At 47.5% G+C, this 12,645-nt stretch overlaps 1 protein-coding gene and 1 pseudogene across 15 annotated transcripts in view; one reads left to right on the forward strand and one right to left on the reverse strand.

Moving 5' to 3' along the window:
• LOC147433833 (uncharacterized) overlaps nt 1-12,645 on the forward strand; it is a 154,441-nt gene that overhangs the window by 91,214 nt on the left and 50,582 nt on the right. The window lies entirely within an intron of this gene.
• LOC147433837 (uncharacterized) lies at nt 1,694-2,233 on the reverse strand (annotated as a pseudogene).

The raw sequence follows: 12,645 nt of genomic DNA on the forward strand, positions 1-12,645 counted from the left end.
TCTGAAGGAGAGAGTCCCAGTGCTGTTGTGCCTCTGAGGAGGCGGCCGAAAAGTCGCTGGTCTCTGGACTGAAGAATCTGGTGTAAGGTGGGCTGATCTGCAAACAAAGTCGGATATCTGCCTCTGATCCCCTCATATGCTCTGCATCTGTACACAAAATGCTCCTCACTCTCAATGTCTGCTGTGCAAAGTCTGCATATTCTCTCTGCGCTGGGGACATGTGCAGCTCTCCCTGCCTCAATCTGTAGCTGGTGTGATGATACTCTGAGCTGTCCAATGGCGACCGGTGCTCTATGTGGCATGTGGACATCCATGTATCTCGGTCTCTGGATGAAACCATCTGCTAGGATGGTCAGGAAGTGGTCTCTGTAGTATTGCCTCTTCGTAGGAAGAGGCTCTCTGGGTGTGATGCATGTCTCTCGGATGTATAGCTACCAGAGATCCTGTCTGAGAACTTGATTCCTCTCATGGTGTGAGAGGCGTATGTATGGGGAGTCAAGATCATACTGAAAAGGGGCCAAGTCTGTGATGTCCAAGCCATGGGATGTGAACCACTCTGTGACCTGTGAGTACCATGCTCTGGTGTCCCCCTCCCGATGTAGCTGTATCGATGCCTTGAAAGCTCTGCGTGTGAGTCTGTCTGGTGAAAGCTCTTGCATGCGCTGGATGAAGCAAACTGTCTGGAAGAGGGCGTCTACTAGCATCGGGGGTGCCGCTAGCTCTGCTCTGATGATGTCATGTGGTACTGATGGTTTGCTATGGAGCAAACGAGAGATCATAATGATCTGTGGGCGCTCTATGTGTCCAGAGAGATGTTGAGAGTCCTGGTGCCCATATTGCGGCAGCGTACATCATGGCAGGTGTAACTAAAGTGTCAAAAAGCCACCCCTTGGTGCGGGGCTCCTGGAAGTGGGCCTGGTGGCATCTGCGCTCTAAGGTGGCCAGTGCTGCATATCCTCGTGTAAGCCGGTCTTTGGCTGCCTGGGTCATGGAAAATCTGCCCGTGGTGCCAGTGAAAGTCACCCCCAAATATACATATGAATCAACTACCTCAACCTGTCCACCTGCTACCATGAGCACTGCTCTACTCCGGACTGTCTTGGAGGTGTGGAAGATCATGACCTTGGTCTTGCCAAGGTTCATTGTGAGCCCTCGATGTGTGTAGAAATCATCCAAGGCGTGTAGGTGGCTCTGTAGTCCCTCCTGTGTCTTAGAAACTAGAATAATATCATCTGCATAGAGCATAATATGGACTGGTGTATCTGCCAAGTCGGAGCCCGCCCCGCCTGCTCGTAGGATGTAATCTGCTATCTCGTCGATGTAGACGCCAAATAGGGTCGGGGAGAGGGGGCATCCTTGCTTCACACCAATGGTGCTAGCAATGGGGTCCAATACTCCACCTGGGCACCGCACTCTACCTATGACCTGTGCATACAAAGAATGAATGGCCCATATCATCTCAGATGGTATCTGTAGCTCTTGAAGACGCTGAAAGAGTCTCTCTCTAGGGATGGTGTCAAAAGCCTTGTGGAAATCCACAAAGCAGCAGTATAGTCGTCTCTTCCGTGCTTTCGCTCCGTCGATCAGGCAGCGAAGCACGAAGATGTGATCGATGGTCGAGAAAGTGCGTCGAAACCCTGCTTGTCCTGGTGCACGTAGCCTTGATGCCTCTGCATATGTGCTGAGCTCTGCCTCAAGAACTGCCCCATATAGTTTGGCCAATGTGTGGCCAATCATGATAGTCCTGTAGCCCTGATGCCTCTGCATATGTGCTGAGCTCTGCCTCAAGAACTGCCCCATATAGTTTGGCCAATGTGTGGCCAATCATGATAGTCCTGTAGTTCCCTGGGTCCAAGGTATCGCCAGATTTGTGGATCGGCACAATGGTGTGCATGGTCCACTCCTCTGGTAGTCCCTCAACCAAAGCGCAGTTGAAGAGACGTGCTATCAAGGGGGAGAGGGTGTCTGCTGCATAGATGAGGTGCTCGCTCTGTAGTCTAGTGTGGTCTGCTGAGGGGCCATGCTGGAGGCGTCGAATAGCCCTCTTCACCATACTAGATGTGAAGAAAGTCGAGGTGGTAGGTCGAGGGTCGGGTGGCTCCGGGATCAGTGGCTGCCCAGGTATCTGGTATAGGCGCTCGGCATAATCATGCTAGATCTGAGGATCCTCCAGGGGGGTGGTAGAACGTGGCTCTTTGAGAATCCTCCATGCGGTGGTGCAGTCTGTACTCATGAGAAGGTGGTATAGCTCAAGCTCCTGTGCCTTTTCGAAGGCCCGCCGTTTACGGCGTGTGATGGCCTTCATCTGTCGCCGGACCTCGCTCTCAGTGATCTCCTCCAAGGCTCGTCGAGCCCGTAGCTGCCTGTATAGATCCCTACACTCCTCGTCGTACCACCGGTTATGGGGCATCGTCCCAGAGGGTGGAGGTCTACCAGTGTGGGTAGTATGTGGAAAGCAACTGAGGGCTGAGGTGTGTAGAACTGCGGAAAGCTGGCTAGTGAGCGTAGAGAGTGGTGTATCTAGGTCGTGAGTGTAGATTCCCTCGTAGACATGCGATGAGTAAACTCTGGCTAGCTCATGTGTGAAATGTATGGTGGTGTGTGGTGTGAGTGTGGGTGGTGTGTGTGAGATGGGTGAGCCAGTGAAAGAGAGGGCAAGATATGCATGGTCAGCCCCAATACGTAGTGGTGGGATGGTGAAGGATGTGAGCAGGTGAGCTGCCTCTTTGAAGCCGATGATGTAGTCCACTGTATTGCCACCGCTGGGTACTGATGGTGGTATTCAAGTTAGGCCTCCAGATGATGGCCATTGCGCCATCCCGTTGTAGATAACGAGACGGTGCTGTGATCCCAAGCGAAGTAGATGTTGCCCGTACGGTGTCGGTGTGGTGGTGTCTCTGGAAAACCTCTCTGCCTCTGTGTTCTCCATGGTGGAGAGTAGCTCTGGGTCGTCAAAGTCGTACATGTCACACTGTCCACTGTGTCCTGGCGTTGAAGTCTCCCGTGAGGAAAACTTCTCCAAGCCTGGAGTATTCCATGATCTCCTCCCTGAGACATGCATATGGTGAAAGTGTATCATCCTCCTCTCCTCCCTGCGTATGAGCCTCATTTGTCTCTCCTCCGCCTGTCTGTGCAAATCTAGAACCACTGGGTGCGAAGTAGCAAATGGCAATGTAGAGAATGTGTTCATCAGAGAGCTCAATCCGCACCCACATGTAGCATGCTGAAACCGGCCTGTTCAATCCAAAAAGGGCGGTAGACTTTAAATTTAAACCTTATTTGCTTTCACCCATTTAATTTGTCATCCACTTTACCCGTACTTTCAAGACACAACAAAGGGGAGACGGATACAGGCTGCTAGATTGCACCTGTATGAGTAGACCGACACCAGATTGGCCCCTAACTTAGGCGCCCCTTTCGGTATCTCTTTATTGTTCAAAAGAGGGAATAAACGTTGTGGTTCCCTACAAGCTGCCCCGCACAAACTTGGCTGAATTTCAACTGTTCCGGCCCGATTTCGGCAACATAACTGTACTAGGACCCTTCACAGTCAGTATTCCCACACATTGAGTGACTTTCCCGACGCATACGGGCACTTTGCAAAACCTGGCGAGAATCTGTAGCACGCTGAATTCTCTGTTTTCAGCCCCGAAAATGCGCCAGATCACCTGTATAGCGGTCCCCTCACGTCCCCGAACCTCCTGGGGATATTAGGGTCCATTTAGGGCCAAAACCCTAAACCTGTAAAAATACACAGCAGGCTGTAATTTACTGTTTCGGGCTCCGTTTCGCGTGCCCGTCGCATCCGTAGCAAGTCCTCGAGCTCCCGCACCTGTAGGGCTACTTGCCCTTTGAATCGGACGAGATTTTTGGCGTGAAACCTCTCCGAATTCACCTGTATCTTGCCTCGGCAATCGCGCATGAACCCACACAACTGTACATTGGTCAATTGAAAAGCCCACTAGTGGGGCATAACATACTGCCATAGAGGAGAGAGAGGGCAGTGCGTAGCGTACAGGGCATCACTCCTGGCACCGCACTGTACATAGGAGGGAAAGCAAGCACTCCATAGCTCTTAACCTGTGACAAAATCTGAAAATGAGCCCTCCTCCTCCTAAATTCAGCGCCACTTCTTGTTGCATGAGGAAAGTGCACCAGAAGGTGCTACTTGGCACATTTACAATCATTTTTCCGTTTCGGGGTTGTCGCCTAAAAATCTCCCAACCGGTTGCCCAGTTGACTTCACGACAGAGTAAGAAAATGTTCCCCTTGTCATTCCGGAGGTAATGACGCAAACACATTTTCAGGTCCCAAAATAGCAATTCCCTAAATTTTAGGAGATGCTGCCATTGTATCTTTCTAGGTCATCCGACCCCCTTTGTACACTGCAGCCACATCCAGAACTGAAATGTAGCCTTTGTAGCAAAGGATTCCACTTTCGCTAGTCAATGACCCCACTTTGGCTAACCATAGTCCTTGTCCAACCTTAGTGCTCTCTTGCCCTCAGGCCTAGACTCCCTCTGGACAGTTCCACACTAGCTATGCAATGCAGGGCAGTTAGATTTCCCGAGGGGTGTTTCCAAAAAGTGAAAGTAAATAGATAATAAGAAAGAAATCAAGAAAAAGGATAGATAGTAGTCACACGCTGGTGACAAACCCCCCTCTTGAAATCTCAAACGTCCTCGTTTGCATCTATGTCGTACATGCTCACAGTCAACACTGATGTATTCAACACCTGTCGACACATGTACGACACATACATGCTCACAGTCAACACTGATGTATGCAACACCTGTCGACACATATACGACACATACATGCTCATTGTCAACCCTGGTGTATTCAACACCTCGTCGACACATGTATTGCCTGCGTGTGAATCCTGTCCCAATGACATAGTGGTAGCTTCGCACTCTGCCATTGCTTTGAGTCACTAATTTTCCAATGATAAAATGGTAGCCATACATTTTGCCACTGTCTTATAGTACACGGTTGGCCCAGTAACACTTTCCAGCATACCCAAACCGACAGTTTAAGAATGCAGTTACACATGTACCCTTTAATAGAAGCAATTACTGTATCCTTGACAAACTGACAAGAAATACTCACTTCTATAGCACTAACCATACTTTTGGACATTCCATAAGAGCAATTGCCAAACTGACAATCTGTACAGCTCTAACATTCATGTAACAAGTATTTCATTTGAGCTCACTTTAAATACCATGTATATCATTTCTTTGAGAAGCCATTGTCACATTGACAGACCATGTAGCTTTGAAACTCAAGGGGTCAAGGTAGGTTGCAAATCGAAGGCTTCAAGGTAAAGTGATAACACAATTGGTGACTCTGCAAGTTCACCTTCTTCCATCCACTTAGCATCCATTGGTGGATAGTTTCTGAACTTTACCAAGTAACGCCTAGCAACGTTGCCTTTCACTTTCCTTTCTTTGTGTGCCAAAATCTGTTCAAGGACCAAGATCTCGTCAAGTTCCTCAACTTCCGGTTGATCTTCAGCTGGCATATCTTCTGGCACATCACCCACATAGGGTCTGAGAAGACTCACATGAAACGCATTGTGAATCTTCCAACTGTCAGGCAATTTCAGCCTATATGCAACATCACTGATTATGTCGCATACTTGAAAAGGCCCATAGTAACGCATGCTGAGCATTGGAAACAGTCTTTCCTTGCCCTTCATCTTCTTTAACCTTGCCTTTTCAAAGCGCAAAAGCACCCAATCACCAAGTGAATATACCACTTTACGACGGTGACGATCAGCTGCTTTCTTTTGCTTTGCTTGAGTCTTTTCTAAGGCCACTTTGACCTTCTTGTACATTTCATCCATGTCCTGAACATACTTATCTGCTTCAAATATCTTGTCCTTTGTATGCAGTATGTGAGGAACTTTCTTGCCACCTTCAACTATCTCAAAAGGTGCCTTGCCAGTTGATGAATGCATTGTATTATTGTATGCATACTCCACCAATGGCAAATACTGCTCCCACTTTCCTTTATGCTCTGACACATAGCACTTCAGCAGATCTAGGACAGTAGAATTTGCCTCTTTTGACTACCCATCTGTTTGAGGATGAAATGACGAAGAGAATTTGAGCATTGTGCCCATATTCTCAAACAAGCCTCTCCAGAACAAACTTGTCATGCGTGGATCACGGTCGCTAACAATCGACTGTGGCATGCCATGATACTTGAAAATATTGCTCATAAACAAGCGTGCCATCTGATCTGGCTTTATCTTCTTCCTGACAGGAATAAAATGAGCCTGCTTGCTGAATCTGCAAATGATGGTCCAAATACCATCGTTTCTTGTCTGCGTTCTCGGAAGATCAAAGATAAAATCCATAGCGATACTTTCCCATGGTTTATCTGGAATAGGTAGTGGTTGCAATAACCCTGGTGCCTTTTGCTTGTCAAACTTGACCTTCTGGCAAATTAGGCATTCTCGCACAAAGGCATCCACATCTCTTCTCAATGTAGGCCAATAGAAGAATGTTTCAACCGCTTTAACTGTAGCATCGATACCACGATGTCCTGCATACGGTGGGACATGACTCTCTTCCATAACTTTGCGTCGCAATGGCTTTGTAACACACAATCTGCCATGCATCATCATGAACCCATCTTTGAGAAGATAGTGTTCATGACGCTGTCCATCCATTAGCTGCTCGAAGACCCTTGCAAAATCTTCATCATTTGCATACTGTTCTCTCATATCATCAAGTTCATGATGATAAGGAATTGACACAGCTGAAATTTGTGGCTTCCTTGACAAGGCATCATCCAGAACGTTCTTCTTGCCTTCCAATCTGAAAATGGAACATGGACAAGATATTTGCCCATCACATATGCTTCTCAGATAACTTTGTCTGTGTCAAGAAGTATCGCAAGGTCTGATGTTCCGTTTGGACAACGAAATCTGCACCTAGCAGGTAGTGTTTCCAACTTAAGAGCGCATGAATCACAGCAAGTAACTCTTTCTCATAGACCTGCATGGTCATCTCTGGCCCTTGCAAAATTCTGCTCTCATAGGCTACTACCCTGCCATCTTGCATTAGCACTGCACCAATGCTACTACCGCAGGCATCACACTGGACCACAAATGACTTCCTAAGATCTGGCAACACAATGACTGGATGTGAAGTCATCTTTTCCTTTAGGAGATTAAAAGCTGAAATCTCTTTCTGTGTCCATCTAAAGGTGACTGCCTTCTTTTGGAGAGCATGTAAAGGTGAAGCAATCTCAGCGAAATTTCGGATAAACCTTCTGTAATAAGAGCATAGTCCCAAGAAGCTTCGGACATCATGCACCCTCTTCAAATCTGGCCATGACTTGATCGCTTCAACTTTAGCAGGATTCATTCTGACACCATCCTTTGAGACAATGTGGCCGAGAAAATGAATCTCTTTCAGAAAAAAATCACTTTTCTTTGCATTGATGAGCAACCTATGACTGCGTAGCTCTTTGAACACAATGGCCAAGTGATGCCTATGCTCCTCTTCATTCTTTGAGTAGATTATCATGTCATCAAAGAATGTACCAACAAACTGCTGGTGTGGACGGAAAATTCTGTCCATCATCCTATTGAACGTAGCAGGAGCATTTGTGAGACCAAAGGGCATCACTAAAAATTCGTAAAGGCCAAACGTCGTTCTAAAAGCAGTCTTGTGCACATCCTTTGATCTAATGCGGATCTAATGGTACCCACTCTTTAGATCTATCCTGCTAAACATAGCTGCTCCTTCTAATTTGTCCATAATATCATCAATTCTAGGTATAGGGAACCTATTCTTGATGGTATTCTTGTTCAGTGCACGGTAGTCGATGCACATACGCCATGAGCCATCCTTTTTCAGCACCAACAACACTGGAGAACAGAATGGAGATGAACTGGGCTGAATCAGCCCCTTTTCTAACAGCTCCTGTACTTGGCCCATTATCTCTTTCTACTGAGCCGCACTAACCCTGTACGGAGGCCTATTTGGTGGGCTACTGCCTGGCACCAAATCTATCGCATGGTCCTCGGGTCTCTCTGGCGGTAATTGAGACGGTAATGAATCGGAAAAACAGTCACTATATTGTTGTAAAAACATTCACCTTTCTTTATCTAGCACAGATAAATTTGATTCATCACAATCTGACACTTCACGTGCAAAAACCAAGTACGCAGAAAGATGCTTTTTCATTACAGAAGTAATAGCAGAAGCTGATACAGTGGGAATAGACTCCCCTTTAAGCTTTACATCCAGAATGTGACTCTTTGCCCTGCTCTGTACAGTGATCTTTTTGTTGTAGGCATCCATGATTCCCTGTACACGAGATAACCAAGGAATACCTAACAACACATCACATCCGTCCAGTGGCATGATGTAAAATTCTTCAGCATCTACATAGGACTGGATATGTAGACGCAACTTTCCAATGATGGGTGTCACAGCCTCTGTATGGCCAGGACATGCCAAACCTGCCTCTGCTGTATACCCCATCTCTTCAGGTCTGATTCCCAACTTTGAAGCCAATTCTGGGGAAATGAAGTTGTCTTTGGCACCTGGATCAAAGAAGATAAGCACTGTTTGATCCCTGACCTTTCCCCATGCTCTGCAAAGCTCACTTGCATCTGAATTTGGCTTGTCGCCCACCATATCTGGCACTAGACCAGCCATGGGCTTCTTTCCTTTCCTGTCCTGCTTGTCTTCAGAATCAGCTGGCCTTTTCTTTGTAGGATAGTTGTAAGCAATGTGGCCAGGCTGCTCACAGATAAAGCATTTGTTCTCTGACCTCAGGACCTTCTTTTGCTCTTCCGACTTGCGAGGAAAATGTCTTTTCCATTTCTTCTCGCTGTTCCCTTTTCTGATTCAGCCATAGCTTTGTCTTTCCCTGCGTTGGCTGGCTCCGGAGTCCCTTACGGAGCCTCCTTGGGAACATACTTCTTCGCTGAATTTTTCTTGGTTGATCCTTCCTTGATGCCAATATTGAATTCACAATCTTCTCCCTTGAGCAAACCATTGCCAATGTTTGCTACCTCGATGAGCTGCGTCAAAGTAGTGACTTTGGTCTTCGTGCAGTACTTTCTCAATCCTTTGGGTAGGCCACAACAGTATTTTTCAATCTGTTTTGTCAATGGCACAAACCTATAGGAAGTTACTGGAAGTAGAGCTTTCCAAAACTTCCGATTATAATCATCCAAATTCTTGCAAGTAGCAGCATTAAGTTGGTGCCATTTTGTCATGACATCTGCTTCAAAGTTATCAGATAACCATGCTGCTGCAAAAATCTGCTTGAAGTAAATCCATGTGGACGGAGCTTGCCCTTGAAGCAATAAAGTTGTCCACCATTGTCCTGCATTCCCTGTCAAGAAAGTGGCTGCCTTGCGGACCTTTGAAGCCTCTGTAAAGTTTCCCCCTGTATAGGCCTTGTCAAACTGCCGGAGGAATGAGAGAGCCTTCTTCCTGTCATCAAACCCTGTAAAGGTCGTGAAAGTCACACCTTTGCCACCTTCTTTGTACAGAGTTGGCCTCTCCAGCGGCGTTAAATTGTCATATGGAAGTGACTGAAACATGGGAACACTGTTAGGGTTCATTTGTGTTCCCTGACCGCAATTAAGTTGACCTAGAAATGCCATATTTGGCTGCTGATTTGTAATTCCAGCCATACCAAAATTTGTCTGTGGCATTCCAAATTGGCCCTGAGTGCTTAGAAACCCTGGTAGCATGCCTGTGACACCATACATGGGGTTAGGCATCATCGTTTGAGCACCCCCGAACACTGTTCCTGGCGTGTAAAACTGATTTCTAGGTGCATGACCAGCCATGCTCTGGAATACCGATGCACCTCCAAAATAGCTAGGGTGTACTGAAGGTGGTGGGAAGACTTGTTGCATAGCTTGTAGGTTGCTTCCCTGCCCATTAGAACCAGCTATAGGTTGCTGAAAGGTGGCGGGCTGAACTGGTACAGCTTGAAAGACTGGCATTTGAGCCACCTGTTCTTGCACCTTAGGCACAGGTTGTGGAGACTGCACGTTCTCCGTCAAGTGTACAGGTGTTTCCATTGACTGTGCAGTATGAATCACCTGTGCTTGAGCCTTAACAGGCTTTTGAATATGATCCAGTGACCCAACTTGCTGAGACGGAAAAGGAGGTTGCAGAAAAGCTAAAAACCTCGGGTTTTGCATTACTTGTGTGAACATAGCCACAGCAGTAGCCAATTGGGTCCTGAATATATCATCATCCGTCTGTGGTGGTCTTGAAGACTCACCCACTTCATGTGTCTGTTGACCCTGCGAAGAGGAAACCTCTTCAGTCACATCATCTGGTCTGTCAGCCATAATTGCAATTCCCTGTGTTTGGTCTATGGTCCCCTGTGTCTTCAAGCCCAAACTGACCAAGGCTCACTTCTAGGGGAAAAAGTGAGTTAATCCCTGCAATGGAACCATGAAACCGGCCTGTTCAATCCAAAAAGGGCGGTAGACTTTACTTTAAACCTTGATTTAGCTTTCACCCATTATTAGTCGTCTATTTTACCTGTACTTTCAAGACACAACAAAGGGGAGAGGGATACAGGCTGCTAGATTGCACCTGTATGAGTAGACGGACACCAGATTGGCCCCTAACTTAGGCTTCCCTTTCGGTATCTCTTTATTGTTCAAAAGAGGTAATAAACGTTGTGGTTCCCTACAAGCTGCCCCGCACAAACTCGGCTGAATTTCAACTGTTCCGGCCTGATTTCGGCAGCATAATTGTACTAGGACCCTTCACAGTCAGTATTCCCACGCATTGACTGACTTTGCCGACGCATACGAGCACTTTGCAAAACCTGGCGAGAATCTGCAGCACGCTGAATTCTCTGTTTTTCCAGCCCCGAAAATGCGCCAGATCACCTGTACAGCGGGCCCCTCGCGTCCCCGAACCTCCTGGGGGTATTAGGGTCCGTTTAGGGCCAAAACCCTAAACCTGCAAAAATACACAGGAGGCTGTAATTAACTGTTTCGGGCTCCGTTTTGCTGCCGGTCGCATCTGTAGCAAGTCCTCGAGCTCCCGCACCTGTAGGGCTACTTGCCCTTTGAATCGGACGAGATTTCTGGCGTGAAACCTCTCCGAATTCACCTGTACCTGCGGGGGATTAGCCGCTAGCTAATCCAGTACCTGTGCAAGAGGCTCTTGCCTCGGCAATCGCGCATGAACCCACACAACTGTACATTGGTCAATTGAAAAGCCCACTAGTGGGGCATAACATACTGCCATAGAGGAGAGAGAGGGCAGTGCGTAGCGTGCAGGGCATCACTCCTGGCACCGCACTGTACATAGGAGGGAAAGCAAGCACTCCAGAGCTCTTAACCTGTGACAAAATCTGAAAATGAGCCCTCCTCCTCCTAAATTCAGCGCCACTTCTTGTTGCATGAGGAAAGTGCACCAGAAGGTGCCACTTGGCACATTTACAAGCATTTTCCCGTTTCGGGGTTGCCGCCTAAAAATCTCCCAACCGGTTGCCCAGTTGACTTTACGGCAGAGTAAGAAAATGTTCCCCTTGTCATTCCAGAGATAATGACGCAAAGACATTTTCAGGTCCCAAAATAGCAGTTCCCTAAATTTTAGGAGATGATGCCATTGTATCTTTCTAGGTCATCCGACCCCCTTTGTACACTGCAGCCACACCCAGAACTGAAATGTAGCCTCTATAGCGAAGGATTCCACTTTGGCTAGTCAATGACCCCACTTTGGCTAACCATAGTCTTTGTCCAACCTTAGTGCTCTCTTGCCCTCAGGTCTGGACTCCCTCTGGACAGTTCCACACTAGCTATGCAATGCAAGGCAGTTAGATTTCCCGAGGGGTGTTTCCAAAAAGTGAAAGTAAATAGATAATAAGAAAGAAATCAAGAAAAAGGATAGATAGTAGTCACACGCTGGTGACACGTGCTCCTGGGTCACGGGCTACTATCCGTATCCTTCTATGGAGTGCGCGACGGTAGAGGACTACTACTCCGCCAGATCCTCTAGTGGTGTTGTGTCGTGTGCACTTCCTGTGTGTAGACTCCCACTGATAATCCTGTACTCGGGGTAGACCTCTCTCAGAGCTCTCATGTGTCTCTGTGACTAGAATGACGTCTCTGTCATGCATCACCTCCTCCAATCTCCCTGGGTGTGTCCGCAAAGAGCCGTTGCAGTTCCAAACTGCCATGTGTATCTCCTCATATAATGTCCCATAGGCCGCGAGTCCCTATGCTACGGCCTTGCCATCGATGATGACACGGCCGTCGCGATAGGAGGCTCGTTTTCCTTCATTGCGTGCTTGTTGGATCCGGGGCATGCATGCTCTTCTATGCTACACTTGCATTTTTGTGAGGTCGTCATCTAGGTAGATGGGGGGGGCCGTGAGACCTCGTAGGATTACCCTCTTTCAGATGAAAAGGGTGCGTGCTTCTTCCTATGGGAATTGGAGTATAAGAGGCCTCTTCTTGGTGAGGTCTTTGCCGGCTCGCCAAGCTTTGGTGAAGGGGGTTGGGTCTTCTACTTTGTAACCAAGTGTGTTGCATAAGGTTTTACCATCTTTCTCGGGGGTGGATTCTTTCCCTTCTTCAATGCCGGTGACTCGTATGTTGAGGCGACGGGCATTCTGCATCTTCTCCTCTTC

This window comes from Adiantum capillus-veneris, chromosome 19 (genome assembly GCF_014529385.1).
Source record: "Adiantum capillus-veneris isolate H3 chromosome 19, ASM1452938v2, whole genome shotgun sequence".
In the NCBI taxonomy this organism is placed as follows: Eukaryota; Viridiplantae; Streptophyta; class Polypodiopsida; order Polypodiales; family Pteridaceae; genus Adiantum; species Adiantum capillus-veneris.